Genomic DNA, 15359 nt, shown 5'->3' with positions numbered 1-15359 from the left:
CAGGTGAAAACCATAATCCACCAAAACGGATGATTGATATTAGGGATGATTGAGCCGGTTCATGTATCGTTAATATCAATGGAACTTGGGTGTTGATAAGGTGCAAACCATAATCCACCAAAATGGATGATTGATATTAATGATGCTATGAGCTTTCCCATGACCTTTGTCTGGTGTGCATTGCTTGATCCTTGAGTGTGATTGTTGCATTCATGCATTCATGCATTCATCTGCATTCATGTCATCAGCAAAAAAGAAAAATTTCAAGGAACTTAAAGGGTTTATTTGCAAAATTTTCAGACATGGAAAGACCAAAGAGGCATACAAAGAAGTACAGCTTTAGACAGCCCGATGTGAAAGAGTTAAGGAATCTGACATCTTATGTACTAGATCCATTGGGTTTCAAAGCTCGTTATGGGAAGCTTCTGCCTCTGTTGACCACTCAGGTTGATGAAGGGTTGATGAGTACTCTGGCGCAGTTCTATGATCCTCTGTATAATAGCTTCTCTTTTCCGGACTTTCAGCTGTTGCCTACGCTTGAGGAGTACGCTCATCTTGTGGGTATTCCTATTCTGGATCAGGTGCCGTTCAGTGGCTTGGAGAGTATTCCGACTTCTCGAGAGATCGCAAACTTGTTGCACATAGATGAATCCCTGATTGAAGCGCATATGACCACCAAAGGTGGAATTCAGGGTCTTCCTTCTGATTTCCTCATCGCTCAAGCTACTGTTTATGGGAAGGCCATGAGTGAGGATGCCTTTGAGGCTTTATTTGTGCTGCTCATCTATGGACTGGTATTGCTCCCCAACATCGACAAATTTGTGGATGTGAACGCCATTAGGATCTTTTCTGTTCTTAATCCCGTTCCTACTCTGTTGGGTGATGCCTATTTCTCTTTGCATCTGAGGAATGCAAAGGGTGGTGGAGCTATTGTGTGCTGTTTGCCTCTGTTGTATAAGTGGTTTATTTCTCACTTACCGTAGACGGTCGCTTTCAAGGAGAACAAGGGATGTCTACGGTGGTCTACGAGACTTATGTCTCTCACTAATGATGATATCTCTTGGTATGATCGCGTGTATGATACAGTGCAGATTATTGATTATTGTGGTGAATTCCCTAATGTGCCTCTTCTTGGTACATGTGGTGGGATCAGCTACAATCCTATATTAGCACGTCGTCAGCTTGGGTTCCCCCTAAAGGATAAACCTCATAACATTCTGTTAGAAGGTGTATTCTTTCAGGAGGGTAAAGATCCCCAAGGCCTGAAAGCCAGAATAGTCCGCGCTTGGCGCAAAATTCACAAGAAGGGTAGAAATGAGTTGGGTCCGAAGAATTGCATTGCTTTGGAGCCGTATACCTCTTGGGTCAGACAGAGAGCATCAGAGTATCTTATGCCGTATGATTATCCGAGACCTACACCGTTGGATGTGGCTGGGCCTTCAACACTCCCCAATCAAGGCATAGAGGAGTTGAGAGACGAAGACCTTTCACATGCCTAGATCCGTGAAAGAGAAGAGTTGCTTCAACAGCTTAAGGAGAAGGACGCTCTGATTGAGTTCCTCGAGCATAAGGTGATAGATGATTCGAATGATGCATGGACTTCTCTGCTTCCTCAATCTTCTAAATTCTGGAAGAGGAAGTATGATCGACTTGCTAAGGAGAAAGCGGATATGGAAGCAGCATATGAGAGAGAGATCAAGAAGCTTTGTGCATCTCGTCTTCCAGCTTCTCGAGCTTCTAGGGATCCATAGGATGTTTATTTTCCTTTTCCCTTGTAATATGATTGACAATGCTGTACTTCTTTGGTTCAAATATATATATATTTGATGACATATTTTCCATATGCGATTAAATGTTTAAATTTCAAAATTTGCAAATAGAACCCTAAAAGTTCCTTGAAATAAAAACAAAGCATATGCACGAGCATTGCATGCATCATTTTGCATAAGCAGGTGTCTTGTTCTGGTCTTCTTGTCTGTGGACTAATTTTTGTGCTCTTCATTTATTTTGAAGACAAGCTGACTCACCGGTACTACACCCGAGCTAATTCAGCAAGAGTGATGGATCAGTTAGAACAAGAGAACCGTGAGCTGAAGGAAGAAGTTGCCAGATTGAGCGCTCTGATGGAGCAATTTCTAGCTGCACAAAATCAACCTTCTCCACCTCCTGCAACTCCTCCCCAGAGGACTGTGATTTTTGAGGTTGCTTCGTCAATAGTGCCAGCCGTCAGTGCCCATTTCATGCCAGCCATGCCAGCCGGGTTTCCGTGGGGTATTCCTCCTGGTTTTATGCCAGATATTCCAGCTCCTACTTTTGCTTCCATGCCGGCATCTAGCCCGGTCCCTGCTATGCCTCTTCCTGTCGTGCATACCATTCCTAGGGTAGACGACACCATCTATCATTCCGAGCCGTCTGAGGGCCCGGACGTTAATGAAAAGATGGACGCGATGAATGACCAATTCCTCGAGCTCCGCAAGGAATTGAAGACCCTCAGAGTTAAAGATCTGTTCGGCAAGTCTGCTGCTGAATTGTGTCTGGTTCCCGGTGTTAAGATTCCAATCAAATTCAAAGTCCCTGACTTTGAGAAGTATAAGGGGAACACCTGCCCTCTCAGCCACCTGGTTATGTATGCCAGGAAAATATCTACTCAGGCAGATAATGATCAGTTGCTGATTCATTATTTTCAGGATAGTTTGTCTGGTGCGGCTCTTCGTTGGTATATGAGCCTTGATAGCGCAAACATCCGTTCCTTCAACGACCTTGACGAAGCTTTCGTCAAGCAATACAAATATAATGTTGATATGGCTCCTGACCGTGATCAACTCAGAGCCATGTCTCAGAAGGATAAAGAGACATTTAAAGAATACGCCCAGAGGTGGCGAGAGTTGGCAGCTCAGATTACTCCTCCGCTGGAAGAGAAGGAGATGACTAAGATCTTTTTGAAGACTCTTAGTTCATTTTATTATGAGCGGATGGTAGCGAGTGCTCCCTCTGATTTCACCGAGATGGTGAACATGGGGATGCGATTGGAGGAAGGAGTCCGTGAAGGACGTCTGACCAAGGATGAAGGCTCTTCTAAACGATATGGGGCATTTAAGAAGAAAGATGGGGAGGCACATGCTGTGCAGTCCCATGTTAAACCTAGAAGACCCTCGGCCAAGAGGAAGCCTGTGCGTCATGCCAGCGGTCAGCATCAGGTGGCTCACATAGCACCTATTTTCAGAGATAATTCTCAGCAATATCAGCAGCACAATCAGCAACAACCTCAGTATCAACAGCAACATCGTCCACAGCAACAGGCTTACCAGCCTCGTGGCAGCACCAATAATCAGGCCAATTTGAACTATGATAGGAAGAAGATCACTTTTGATCCTATTCCTATGTCATATGCTGAGCTATATCCCTCTTTATTGGAGTGGAAACTGGTTACTCCTAGGGATCCTCCGGTTGTACCTGCTAACCCGCAGTGGTGGTACAAACCAGACCAACATTGTGTGTATCATTCCGGTGCTCCGGGACACAATATTGAGAATTGCTATCCATTGAAGACTAAGGTTCAAGACCTTATGCGATGCGGCATTCTGAGCTTTGAGGACTCAGGCCCCAATGTTACGAAGAACCCATTGCCCGAGCATGGGAAGTCGGTTAACATGGTCCAGGGTTGCCCTGGCAAATATAAAGTCAAATATGTAAGCCATATTCGACAGTCATTGGTCGAGTTGCATCGTTTGCTGTGTCAGTACAGTCATATGGAGCATGACCATGACAAATTCCGTATCTGTTCCGTCAACAGATTGGGTTGTCGCCAGGTGCGAAGAGAACTTCAAGAACTGTTGGATGAAGGTACTATAGAGATTCTTCAAAACAGAAATGTTGATGAAGATGAACCAGAAGTAAATGTGATTTCTCCTGTGTTCAAATGAACCGAGCCTGTTGTCATCCGTTATGATGGTAGCAAGCCGAAAGTCTCTCCTTCATTGGTGATCAAGCCAGCAGGCCCTGTGCCTTATTCTTCGGATAAACCGATTCCTTTCCGATATAATCCAGTTGCTGTGGAGGATGGGAAGGAAGTGTCGTTGCCTTCAACCTCCGTGGTAAATATTGCTGATGTGAGCGGGTTGACCCGTAGTGGTCGTGTGTTCTCTGCACCCCCGAAGCCTCATGTTGTTTCTGATTCTGCTGAATGTCCAGTTGGGACTGCGGTGAATGTTCCGAATCCGGCACTTGTTGCCAAACCCTCCTCTGTACAAAAGACTCCTACTTCTTCTATTGGCCCTAGTGGCGTTGTGAATGAAGAATGTGATGAGATGCTGAGGCTCATCAAGAAGAGTGAGTACAACGTTGTAGACCAGCTTCTACAAACGCCGTCCAAGATCTTTGTACTATCTTTGCTTCTGAATTCAGAACCCCATAGGGAGGCTCTGCAGAAAGTATTGGACCTGGCTTATGTTGTTCACGACGTCACGATTGAGCAGTTTGATAGTATCGTTGCAAACATTACTGCTTGTAAAACTTTAAGTTTTTGTGACGCTGATCTCCCTGAGGAGGGAAGAGACCACAACATGGCTTTACATATTTCGATGAATTGCAAGAACGACGCCATGTCCAACGTACTGGTGGACACTGGGTCATCTCTAAACGTATTGCCAAAGACCACTCTCACCAGATTGTCATATCAGGGGCCTCCCATGAGGCAAAGTGGTGTTGATGTAAAAGCTTTCGATGGGTCGCGTAAGACCGTGATTAGGGAGGTTGATCTCCCAATCAAGATTGGACCAAGTGATTTCCAAGTTACCTTCCAGGTTATGGACATCCACCCATCTTATAGCTGTCTCCTTGGTAGACCATGGATTCACGAGGCTGGCGCCGTGACATCCACCCTACACCAGAAGCTGAAATTCGTTAAGAATAAGAAACTGGTTGTGGTAGGGGGAGAAAAGGCTCTCCTGGTTAGCCACCTGTCTTCGTTCTCATATATTGATGCTGAGGATGAAGTTGGAACTCCGTTCCAAGCTTTATCTATTGCTGAGCCGATTGAGAAGAAGTCTCCTTCATTTACTTCCTACCGTGATGCGAAACTGGCCAGTGAATGTGGTGCAGTTGCTGGTTTGGGGAAGATGATTGAGCTTGAAGACAATAAGTCCCGGGCTGGCATTGGTTATTCTCCTGGGGCATTTAATGAGAAAGGTCTGTTCAAGAGCGGAGGTTTTATCCATGCTGATCGAGCCGAAGAAGCTGCTGCTATTCTGGAAGAGGATGCAGAGGATTTGAGCAACTTTATTATCCCTGGTGGTGTCTGCCATAACTGGGTCGCTGTGGATGTTCCTACGGTCGTCCATAAGTCAGCGTAATTTGTTCACTTTGTTCAAAAAACCCTTCTCCCATGCCAAAAGGAGAAGTGATGACATTGTTGGCGTCATATATACAATGATATTTCATTCAATTAATTCATGTTTAAACATTTGTTTTTCCATTTGTTTTCACTTTTTGCTTTTGCATGAAATCAGTGATCACAAAAAACCCTAAAAACAAGAATAAAAACAATCTTTTCATCTGCATAATGATTTGCTTGTTTAAATTCTAAAGTTTTTTATCATCCAAAATCATTATGCAGGTTGATTCTAAAACCCATTGAACATAATGATCCAACGCCATCTCCCAATTTTGAATTCCTTGTATTTGAGGCAGAGGAAGATGATGTTGAAGGGATTCCTGATGAGATTACCCGTCTCCTTAAGCACGAGAAGAAGATCATTCAGCCGTATCTTGAAGACTTGGAAACAATCAACTTGGGGTCTGAAGATTGTGTTCGATTGGTAAAGATCGGGGCACTTCTTGAAGAGTCTGTCAAGAATGAGTTGATCAGTTTGCTACGAGAATATTCCGATATCTTCGCTTGGTCATATGAAGACATGCCGGGGCTAGATACAGATATTGTGCAACATTTCTTTCCTTTGAAGCCTGAGTGTGTGCCTGTGAAGCAGAAGCTTAGAAGAACTCATCCAGATATGGCAGTGAAGATCAAAGAGGAAGTTCAGAAGCAAATTGATGCGGGGTTTCTGGTGACTTCTACATATCCTCAATGGGTGGCCAATATTGTGCTTGTGCCTAAGAAGGACGGAAAAGTCCGTATGTGTGTTGATTACAGAGATTTGAATAAAGCTAGCCCGAAAGTTGATTTTCCTCTACCACACATTGATATGTTGGTAGACAATACAGCTAAATTCAAAGTCTTTTCGTTTATGGACGGACTTTCCGGATATAATCAAATCAAGATGGCACCCGAGGATATGGAGAAGACAACATTCATCACACCATGGGGAACATTCTATTATCGACTGATGCCCTTCGGTTTAAAGAACGCCAGAGCCACGTATCAACGAGCTATGACCACCTTGTTTCATGATATGATGCACAAGGAGATAGAGGTCTATGTTGATGATATGATTGCTAAGTCCCGAACGGAAGTTGAACATGTTGAACATTTTTTGAAGCTTTTTCAGCGGTTGAGGAAGTATAGACTTCGTCTGAATCCGAACAAATGTACATTTGGAGTCCGTTCTGGCAAGTTGTTGGGTTTCGTTGTCAGCGAAAGAGGTATTGAAGTTGATCCTGCAAAGGTCAAAGCAATACAAGAGATGCCTGCGCCCAAAACTGAAAAGCAAGTCCGAGGTTTTCTTGGCCGCTTGAACTATATTTCTCGATTTATATCCCACATGACTGCCACATGTGCGCCAATATTCAAGCTCCTCCGGAAAGATCAGTCCCTTGATTGGACCGAGGATTTCCAGAAAGCTTTCGACAGTATCAAAGAATATTTGTCTGAACCTCCGATCTTGTCTCCGCCTATAGAAGGAAGACCTCTGATCATGTATTTGGCCGTTCTTGAAGACTCGATGGGTTGTGTACTCGGTCAGCAAGATGAATCAGGGAAGAAAGAATCTGCTATATACTACCTCAGTAAGAAGTTTACTGATTGTGAGTCTCGATACTCTATGCTTGAGAAGACGTGCTGTGATTTGGCTTAAGCTGCTAAGCGTTTATGCCAGTACATGATAAATCATACAACTTGGTTGATATCCAGAATGGATCCAATTAAGTATATCTTTGAGAAGCCTGCTTTGACTGGGAGGATTGCCCGTTGGCAGATGTTGTTGTCTGAGTATGATATCGAGTATCAAGCTCAGAAAGCTATCAAAGGTAGTATCTTGGCTGACCACTTAGCGCATCATCCTATTGAAGATCATCAGTCAGTTCAGTACGACTTCCCTGACGAGGAGATTCTGTATTTGAAAATGAAAGATTGTGATGAGCCTACACTTGATGAAGGTCCGAAACCTGGTTCCAGATGGACGATGGTGTTTGATGGCGCTGTGAATCAGTACGGAAATGGAATTGGGCCAGTAATTGTTACTCTTCATGGCACACATATTCCTTTTACAGCAAGGCTAACTTTCAAATGCACGAATAATATGGATGAGTACGAGGCCTGTATTATGAGATTGGAGGAATGCATTGATCTAAGGATCAAGCATCTTGATGTTTATGGTGATTCGGCCCTGGTTGTCAATCAAATCAAGGGAGAATGGGAGACGAATCAGCCTGGTCTCATCCCATATAGAGATTATGCGAGGAGGATTTCAACGTTCTTTACAGAAGTTGACTTCCATCATATTCCTCGAGAGGATAATCGGATGGCAGATGCTCTTGCTACGCTTGCTTCCATGATTATGGTCAAGTATTGGAATGAAGTTCCCAATATTACTGTGATGCACTTGGACAGACCAGCTCACGTATTTGCAGTTGAAGAAGTACAAGATGACAAGCCTTGGTACTTTGACATCAAGAATTTCCTTCAGAACCAGGTCTACCCGCATGGGGCATCTGTGAAAGATAGGAAAACTTTGAGAAGGTTGGCAGGCAGTTTCTACCTCAGTGGTGAAGTGCTGTATAAGAGAAATTTTGACATGGTTTTGCTCAGATGCGTGGATAGACACGAAGCAAACCTGTTGATGACTGAGGTCCATGAGGGTTCATTTGGTACTCATTCCAATGGACATGCCATGGCAAGAAAGATGTTGAGAGCAGGCTACTATTGGCTGACAATGGAGTCTGACTGCTGCAAGTATGTGAAGAAATGCCATAAGTGTCAGATTTATGCGGATAAGATTCATATTCCTCCGACACTTCTGAATGTGATTTCATCACCATGGCCTTTCTCTATGTGGGGAATCGACATGATCGGCATGATTGAACCGAAAGCGTCCAATGGGCACAGGTTCATTCTCGTAGCAATTGATTACTTCACCAAATGGGTTGAAGCCGCTTCGTATGCGAACGTGACCAGGCAGGTGGTTGTGAAGTTTATCAAGAATCAGCTGATTTGCCGTTATGGTGTGCCAGATAAGATCATTACTGATAATGGATCTAATCTGAATAATAAGATGATGGAAGAATTGTGCGCTGAATTCAAGATTGCACACCATAATTCCTCTCCCTACAGACCCAAGATGAATGGGGCTGTTGAAGCTGCTAATAAGAATATCAAGAAGATTATCCAGAAGATGACAGTTACGTACAAAGATTGGCATGAGATGCTGCCATTTGCTTTGCATGGGTATCGTACATCTGTCTGCACTTCAACAGGGGCAACCCCTTTCTCTCTTGTTTACGGCATGGAAGTTGTTCTCCCAGTAGAGGTGGAGATCCCATCAATACGAGTCTTGATGGAAGCCAAGTTGACTGATGCTGAATGGATTCAAAGTCGTTATGACCAGTTGAATTTGATTGAAGAGAAGCGATTGACTGCCATGTGTCATGGTCAGTTATATCAGCAGAGAATGAAGAAAGCATTCGATAAGAAGGTCAAGCCTCGTGTGTTCCGAGAAGGTGACCTCGTGCTCAAGAAAGTTTTGTCTTTCGCGCCCGATTCCAGGGGCAAGTGGACTCCAAACTATGAAGGTCCATATGTTGTTAAGAGAGCCTTTTGAGGTGGTGCTTTGATGCTTACAACAATGGATGGGGAGGATTTCACTCGTCCTGTGAATTCAGATGCAGTCAAGAAATACTTTGCCTAAAAAAAGAGAGCAAAAGAAAAACAGAATAGCTCTCTAAGTTGAAAACCTGAAAGAGCGGCTTAGGCAAAAAATGAGTGTCTCGGTGGAAAACCCGAAAGGGCGATCCAGGCAAAAGTTAGAGACATAAAAAAAAGGGTATATTTGCATCCCACTAGATTGAGTACCTCACCCTAGGGCAATTTAGGCAAAAATTAGGGATTTGGCAAGTAACTGCATCCTGACAAGACTTTCTGTTCCGCAGCTGTCTTTTCGTCAGAGATTCTCGATTCGTCGTCAACTGAAGCTTCGAATACATCGAGATTCAAATTGGTAGAGTAATGGTCATTATGTTCAATGTAGCCCTCTTCCAATATATATCACTGATTTCAAATTTGTACAGATCTATGGAGTCTTGCCCTTTGCAGGCTACCATTCCATCAAATAAATTTGAGCTTTTTATCCAATTATTTTGCACTCTTATTTGTTTCAACTCAACAAATGTTTTGCATGTTTTAATTGATAAAATGTCATTGTTTTAAACAAATGAGTTTTTCAAATTATTGTTTTTAACAAAGTGAACATTCACAATGATAAAAGGATACTTAAGAATCTCTCAGTGCTCTCCCGAGGATGGCATGTTTTCCAACAGGGTAAGACATTTGTTCATATTCTTGGCATAGTTGTATCCTCTTTCTCCAGTTTGTTGTTGGGGTTGTTCCCCAAGCAGAGTTTCTGTTGAGATTTTGATTATCCCTAAGCAGAGTGGTTGTTGAGAGCTTCATAATCCTCTCCAACAATATTTTCTCCCCAGCATGGGTGCTTTCTTTTGGAAGATTCAGTAGTTGGTGGGTTGACATCCCGGTACTTTGTCTGTTTCCTCAGCACAGTCGCTAGCAGAGTGGTTGATTTGATATACTCCATTTTTGCTATATCTCCCCATCAGAGTGCTTAGCCCTTCAGCAGAGCAGTGATTATTTCCTCCTCAACGGTTGTTGGTTTTCTCTTGGAAGGTTCAGTATTTGGTGGTTGATCCCCAGTCTCCTCCTCATCCCCAGTGGAGCTGCCGGTAGATTTGTGGTACGGTGGATTGTATCTGAGAAGTTTCCTGCAGAAGTTTCGTGCTTTCCCTGCAGAATCCCCGCCAGAGTTGGTATCCTCAGCAGAACTGGTTTGGATGGTGATTTATCATCCATATATGTGGTTGATTTCCTGATGTTGTGATCCTCAGTAGAGTGGCTTGTGGCAGAATCTACTTGTGTGCGATCTATTTTCCCTCAGTGGGTTTGTCCCCAATGGAGTGGCTGACAGTCCCCAGTAGAGTTGTTTGTGCAGCTAGATTCTACCTGTGTGTTCTGTTCTCTTCAGCAGTTTTTGCTTGTGCAGTGAACTCTTGTTTCCCAGTTTATACTGAGGATTCTCTGCAGATATCTCGGGATTTCTCCATTTCCCCAACAGATTTGTCTTTGTGGCCGTTGTTGCCTGTTGTAGACTTCTGTTCCCCAGTTGGGTTGATTGTTGATCCATCACTCAAAGATTTTGTGATTGCTTTGATATCTCTGATCGTTTGCTTTCCAGCAGATCGTTACTTTTTAGCATGCAGATCTCCAGCAGATTGGCTTTTCAGTTGGATTTCTTTGGTTTTTCCTCTGGAAGTGTAGTACCGGGCGTTTGATTCCTGGGCCTGTTGGTGTTAGATATGTCTGTTTTGTCAGCATCCATCAAACATAGAATCACGCATATTCATGCATGTTTTTAACATTCAGATATTCATGTTGCATTTTTTGCCATATATCTTTTGTTTATTGACTCCTGCTAAAGGTAATACAGATCTCTTCAGTAGATCTTCCCAAGCAGATGTCGGGTGTTTAATCTCTCAATATGTAGAGTCAGCCCCATAAGCAGAAAGTGTCTGTCTTTCCTTCTGCAATTCCCCACTGAGATATATCCTCGTGGATGACGGTTTTTTCCATTTACTCCCAACACATATATTGGGATGGATTTTCCCTATTGAGTTATATCCTCATTAGGACGAGTCTTGATTCAGTCTGCCTTTTTGGTTTGATCCCGAGTTGGCGTTTTTCAACTGTCTTTTGTGCTTCCCTATGGAATAAATGAATGAATTGTCCAGTAACCGGCAAAAATTGTTTTTATCCCCAGCGGAATCTTTTGGGCCTCTACCCAGTAACCGGTAGTTGTAAGTCCTATGTTCCTTTTTCCTCTTGGTGGAATTTGTGGTTATATACCTTTTATTCCTCAGGAGAGTTGTTGGTTTTCTACCCAGTAGTCGGTAGTCGTAAATCCTATTTTCTTACTCTCCAGCAGAGTTTGTGGTTTGTTATAAACCTTATTTTGTTTCCCGTGCGGAGTTATGATTCTTTCATTCCCCACGCGGAGTTGTTGGTTTTATACCATGTATTCGGTGGATATAAACCCTAATTCTTTTATCCCCTAGCAGAGGTAACCTTTGTGGTTCATTCTGGCTGATGGTGGATTTTGTGGTCTTCTACCCCGTATTCGGTAGTTGTAAATCCTATATTGTTGTTGTCTCCCTATTGGAGTCTGCGCTTCCTTGTGGATAATTGCCGTATGCCAGCAATTCTATCCCCAGTTGAGTCTGTGATTTTCTACCCAGTAGTCGGTAGTGGTAAACCTCTTGCTTCCTTAGCCAGAGTTTTTGGTCTTCTACCCCGTATTCAGTAGTTGTAAATCCTAAATTCTCTCCTTTGCAGAGTTAACCTTGTTGCTCTTCCTAACCGATGATGGTTACACTTTGTGGTTATCTTCATCCAGTATTCGATGTTGATATTTCCCTCCTTGCTTTTGGCTAATTGCTCTTGAGTAAGCATTTGTATCCTCAGCGAGTCTTTTTGCGGATAATTGTCGGATGCTAGCAATTTTTATCCTCAGTGGGTCTTTTCACCGTATGCCTGTGATTTGTTCCCCGGATCATTGATGTTTATCAATGCATCCCCTGTGAGTTCTCTTTCATTTATCCTTTTGCTTGGTAATGATTGTTGCTCCCTTTGATTGGTCGTCATTATATACCTGGTTTTGGTATCCCGATGCCTTTCTTTTCGGTTGATTTATCCTTTATTAACCCTGTAACCGGTTGTGGATAATCTTCCATGCGAGTATGTTATCCACGTTCTGACGGTAATGGATAATATGTCTCATGCACTCTTCAGTCGAAGCCTTTTGTGTTTCCCCAGTCGAGTAAGATTCGTGTTCCTTTTGTGGAATCAAATATTCGTTTGTTTATGGATAATTGCCTGATGCTTGCAATTTATCCCCTGTGAGTTATCTTTCGTCTACCCTGTTGTTGTTGGTAACGATTGTCTCTTTTCGGTTGATCACCTATTATATACCCTAACCGGTATCCCTGGTGTTTCCTTCCATGCGAGTGTATTATCTACGTTCTGACGGTAATAGATAATATATCTCATACGAGTATGCTATCCACGTTCTGACAGTAATGGATATTATATCTCATGCGCTCTTTGGGTTGTTTCCAGCTGAGTAAGATTCGTTTTCCCGTTGCAGATTCGAATGTCCATCCTGTAAGTCGATTTGCTTTTTCAAGCCCTCCTTTCGGATGATGAGTGTTTTGGCATATATACCAATTCACGCTTTGGTCGGTCACCTATTATATACCCAGTAACCGGTATCTCTGGTGTTCCTTCCTTTCTGCTCCCTATTATGACCTTGGTCCCCTATGGAGTCAGATTTTCCTGAGTTGATGTACCTTTTTCAGGTCTTTCTCAGATGTCTTGGTCAATTGATATCTCTCACCCTCAAACCGGTCTCAGATATTCATTCTTCCTGAGTTTGTTACCCTTATACCGGTAACACCTCATCTTGTTGTGGTTTCCCCAGGAGGGTCTCTTTGTTAGACATTCCCCGGTGGAGTTTCTGTTGTGATTTTGCCCTTTTTGCTGTATTGGCGTTTTCCCCAATATATGCATTTTTCCCCGGCAGGGAGATTCTGTGTGAATCTTTTCATGGTCTGAGTCCGGATTTTTATCCGAAGTATCCTTTGTGGATAGTTTGAGTCAGCTTGAGTCTTTCCATTGGATTTGTCCCTTTGGAACTTTCTTCTTTTCCCAGTTTGAGTCCTTTACTTCCTAGTGAGGTCTCCAATCTAATTCTTGTTTTCCCTTAATTCAGAGTCGTGTCCTGCACACGCATTTCCTTTTCTTTTTCTTATCCCCATGAGAGTCCTGTTAGAGTCTCTGTTCCTGGTGACTGTATTACTCCGATGGATCGTTTTTTTTCTTCTTTGTGGACATATATCCCCACAGAGTTTGTTTCTTTTACATGCATACATCTGCATCATGAGGTCTCTTAGGGACCAAAATTTGTCTCATTACTGTTATTTGAGCCCATTCTACCGCGTCGAGATGAAGATTTCTAAACTTCACTTCTCCGGCTAGAATGACCTTAAATAGGGGCATCTGTAGGACCCCAATTTTGTCCCTAAGATCCCTCATGGCATCATATCATATCATTGCATTGCCTAAAGGATCATTGGACACCTTGCTTCCTTCCCTGTGGGGGGGATCATCTTTTTGAGAGTGTTTCTTGATCACCAAGCATTCTTTGCATTTGTATGTCATTGCATTTCTTTTAATCACTAACCAAAAGTACAAAAATATGTCATTTAACCTTTGTCTTGCAGATGAAGCAATCACAGGTCAAGGCAGTCAAAGGCAGTCATTGAGCCATAGATGGTGGTCATTCTTGAGATATTTGGACCCCACAATCATTCACAAGAAATCATATGAGCTATGATGTCATTTTGATGCAAAATCCCAAGTGGTAGAGGCTTGAATTTCATCAGAACATCCTCAGGTCATCTGAAGACCTAGAAAGTCAACTGCCAAGTCAACTGTGGATTTGGAGGTGGGAAGTGATTAGAAATACTTCATTCATGTTCAAACAAGTCTCATTTGACATTTCAAACACTCGCATTGAAGAATTTGAGGTCCAGTCAAAAATTGCCAAAAATAGAAAGTGACATATAATTTGAATTTGCCAAAAATGGAATGGTTTTAGACCAACTTCAACTTCAAATTACATCATCAAGAAAGCTTCAAATGAAATTTTGTTGAACATGAAAGTTGTAGATCTCTCTCTCCCATTTCCAAAGAGTCCAAGATCAAGAATTTCTCATGTGTGGATAAGGAGATATGATCAAATCATGGCAAAGTATGCATGGAACTTCAAATGAGCATAACTTCTCAACGAAAGCTCCAAAATGGATGGCTCTTTTTGCATTATTATCCTTTTGACTTCTAGTTTCCAAATCATGCATTGCATTGCACAAATTATATTCACATGATCATTTGGTAATTCATTGGTTTTTTGGAGGGAAATTTTAAAATTTAAATTTGGTGCATTGTTTGAACATTTTGCCATCACCATTGGCTCCAAAATCAGATTTTAAGTGAAAATGAAAGAAAATTCGTGCACTGTTCACACATGCATTTCATGCATAGAGGTGAAAAACCAATTTGCACTTACACTCCATAACTTGCTAATTTCATTTGCATTTGATCTAAACCTGATTAGAGCATGATTAGCATTGCATATATAAACTAAAACCTAACTGTTTTCAGCATTAGCAACCATTTTTTCAGATCTAGATCCAAATTCATCAATTTTTCTCTCAAAAATTTCTTCCAAATTCTTCACATCCAAGCACTTTTTCTTGCTTGATTCTTGCTCCTGAGGTGTTATTGAGAAGATTTACACGTGGAACTGAAGCAATCCATGCCATATTGAAGCATACACAAAGCTTGAAGCATCCATGGTGATTCCAAATTTTGGTGGATTCGTGCACAATTGAGTTTCACTCTTTCCTCCAATCATCTATACAAGCATCATAGAGGAATATTGAAGCTATCACAAGCCTTGAATCAAGCCAAATCCAGATCTGCTCTTCAAGAGGTTACAAATCGAATCTCCTAATTTTGAAATCTGTTATGATGTTATTGTAGATCTCTTTATGCTGATCATTCTGAGCTTTGAACCATGAATTTTGGTGCTGTTTTGAGTTAGATGTGAGTGATTAAAGTTTTGTTGATGATTTTTCTTTTCTTCGATACATGCTTGTTTTGATGTTTTTGTGTGAATTGATCATGAATCTTTGATGTATATTGCATGATGAATCGATTGGTATGCTTTTGGATGATTGCTGGACATGTTTAATTTTTCTGGAAAATCCAGATGAAGATCTTCATGATCTTCATCTTCAACCTTCATGTGTTCTTCAGTTTTTCCAGACTTCTTACGGATTTTGCTATG

This window comes from Lathyrus oleraceus, chromosome 2, assembly GCF_024323335.1.
Source record: "Lathyrus oleraceus cultivar Zhongwan6 chromosome 2, CAAS_Psat_ZW6_1.0, whole genome shotgun sequence".
NCBI lineage: Eukaryota > Viridiplantae > Streptophyta > Magnoliopsida > Fabales > Fabaceae > Lathyrus > Lathyrus oleraceus.
This window is presented reverse-complemented; position numbering follows the sequence as displayed.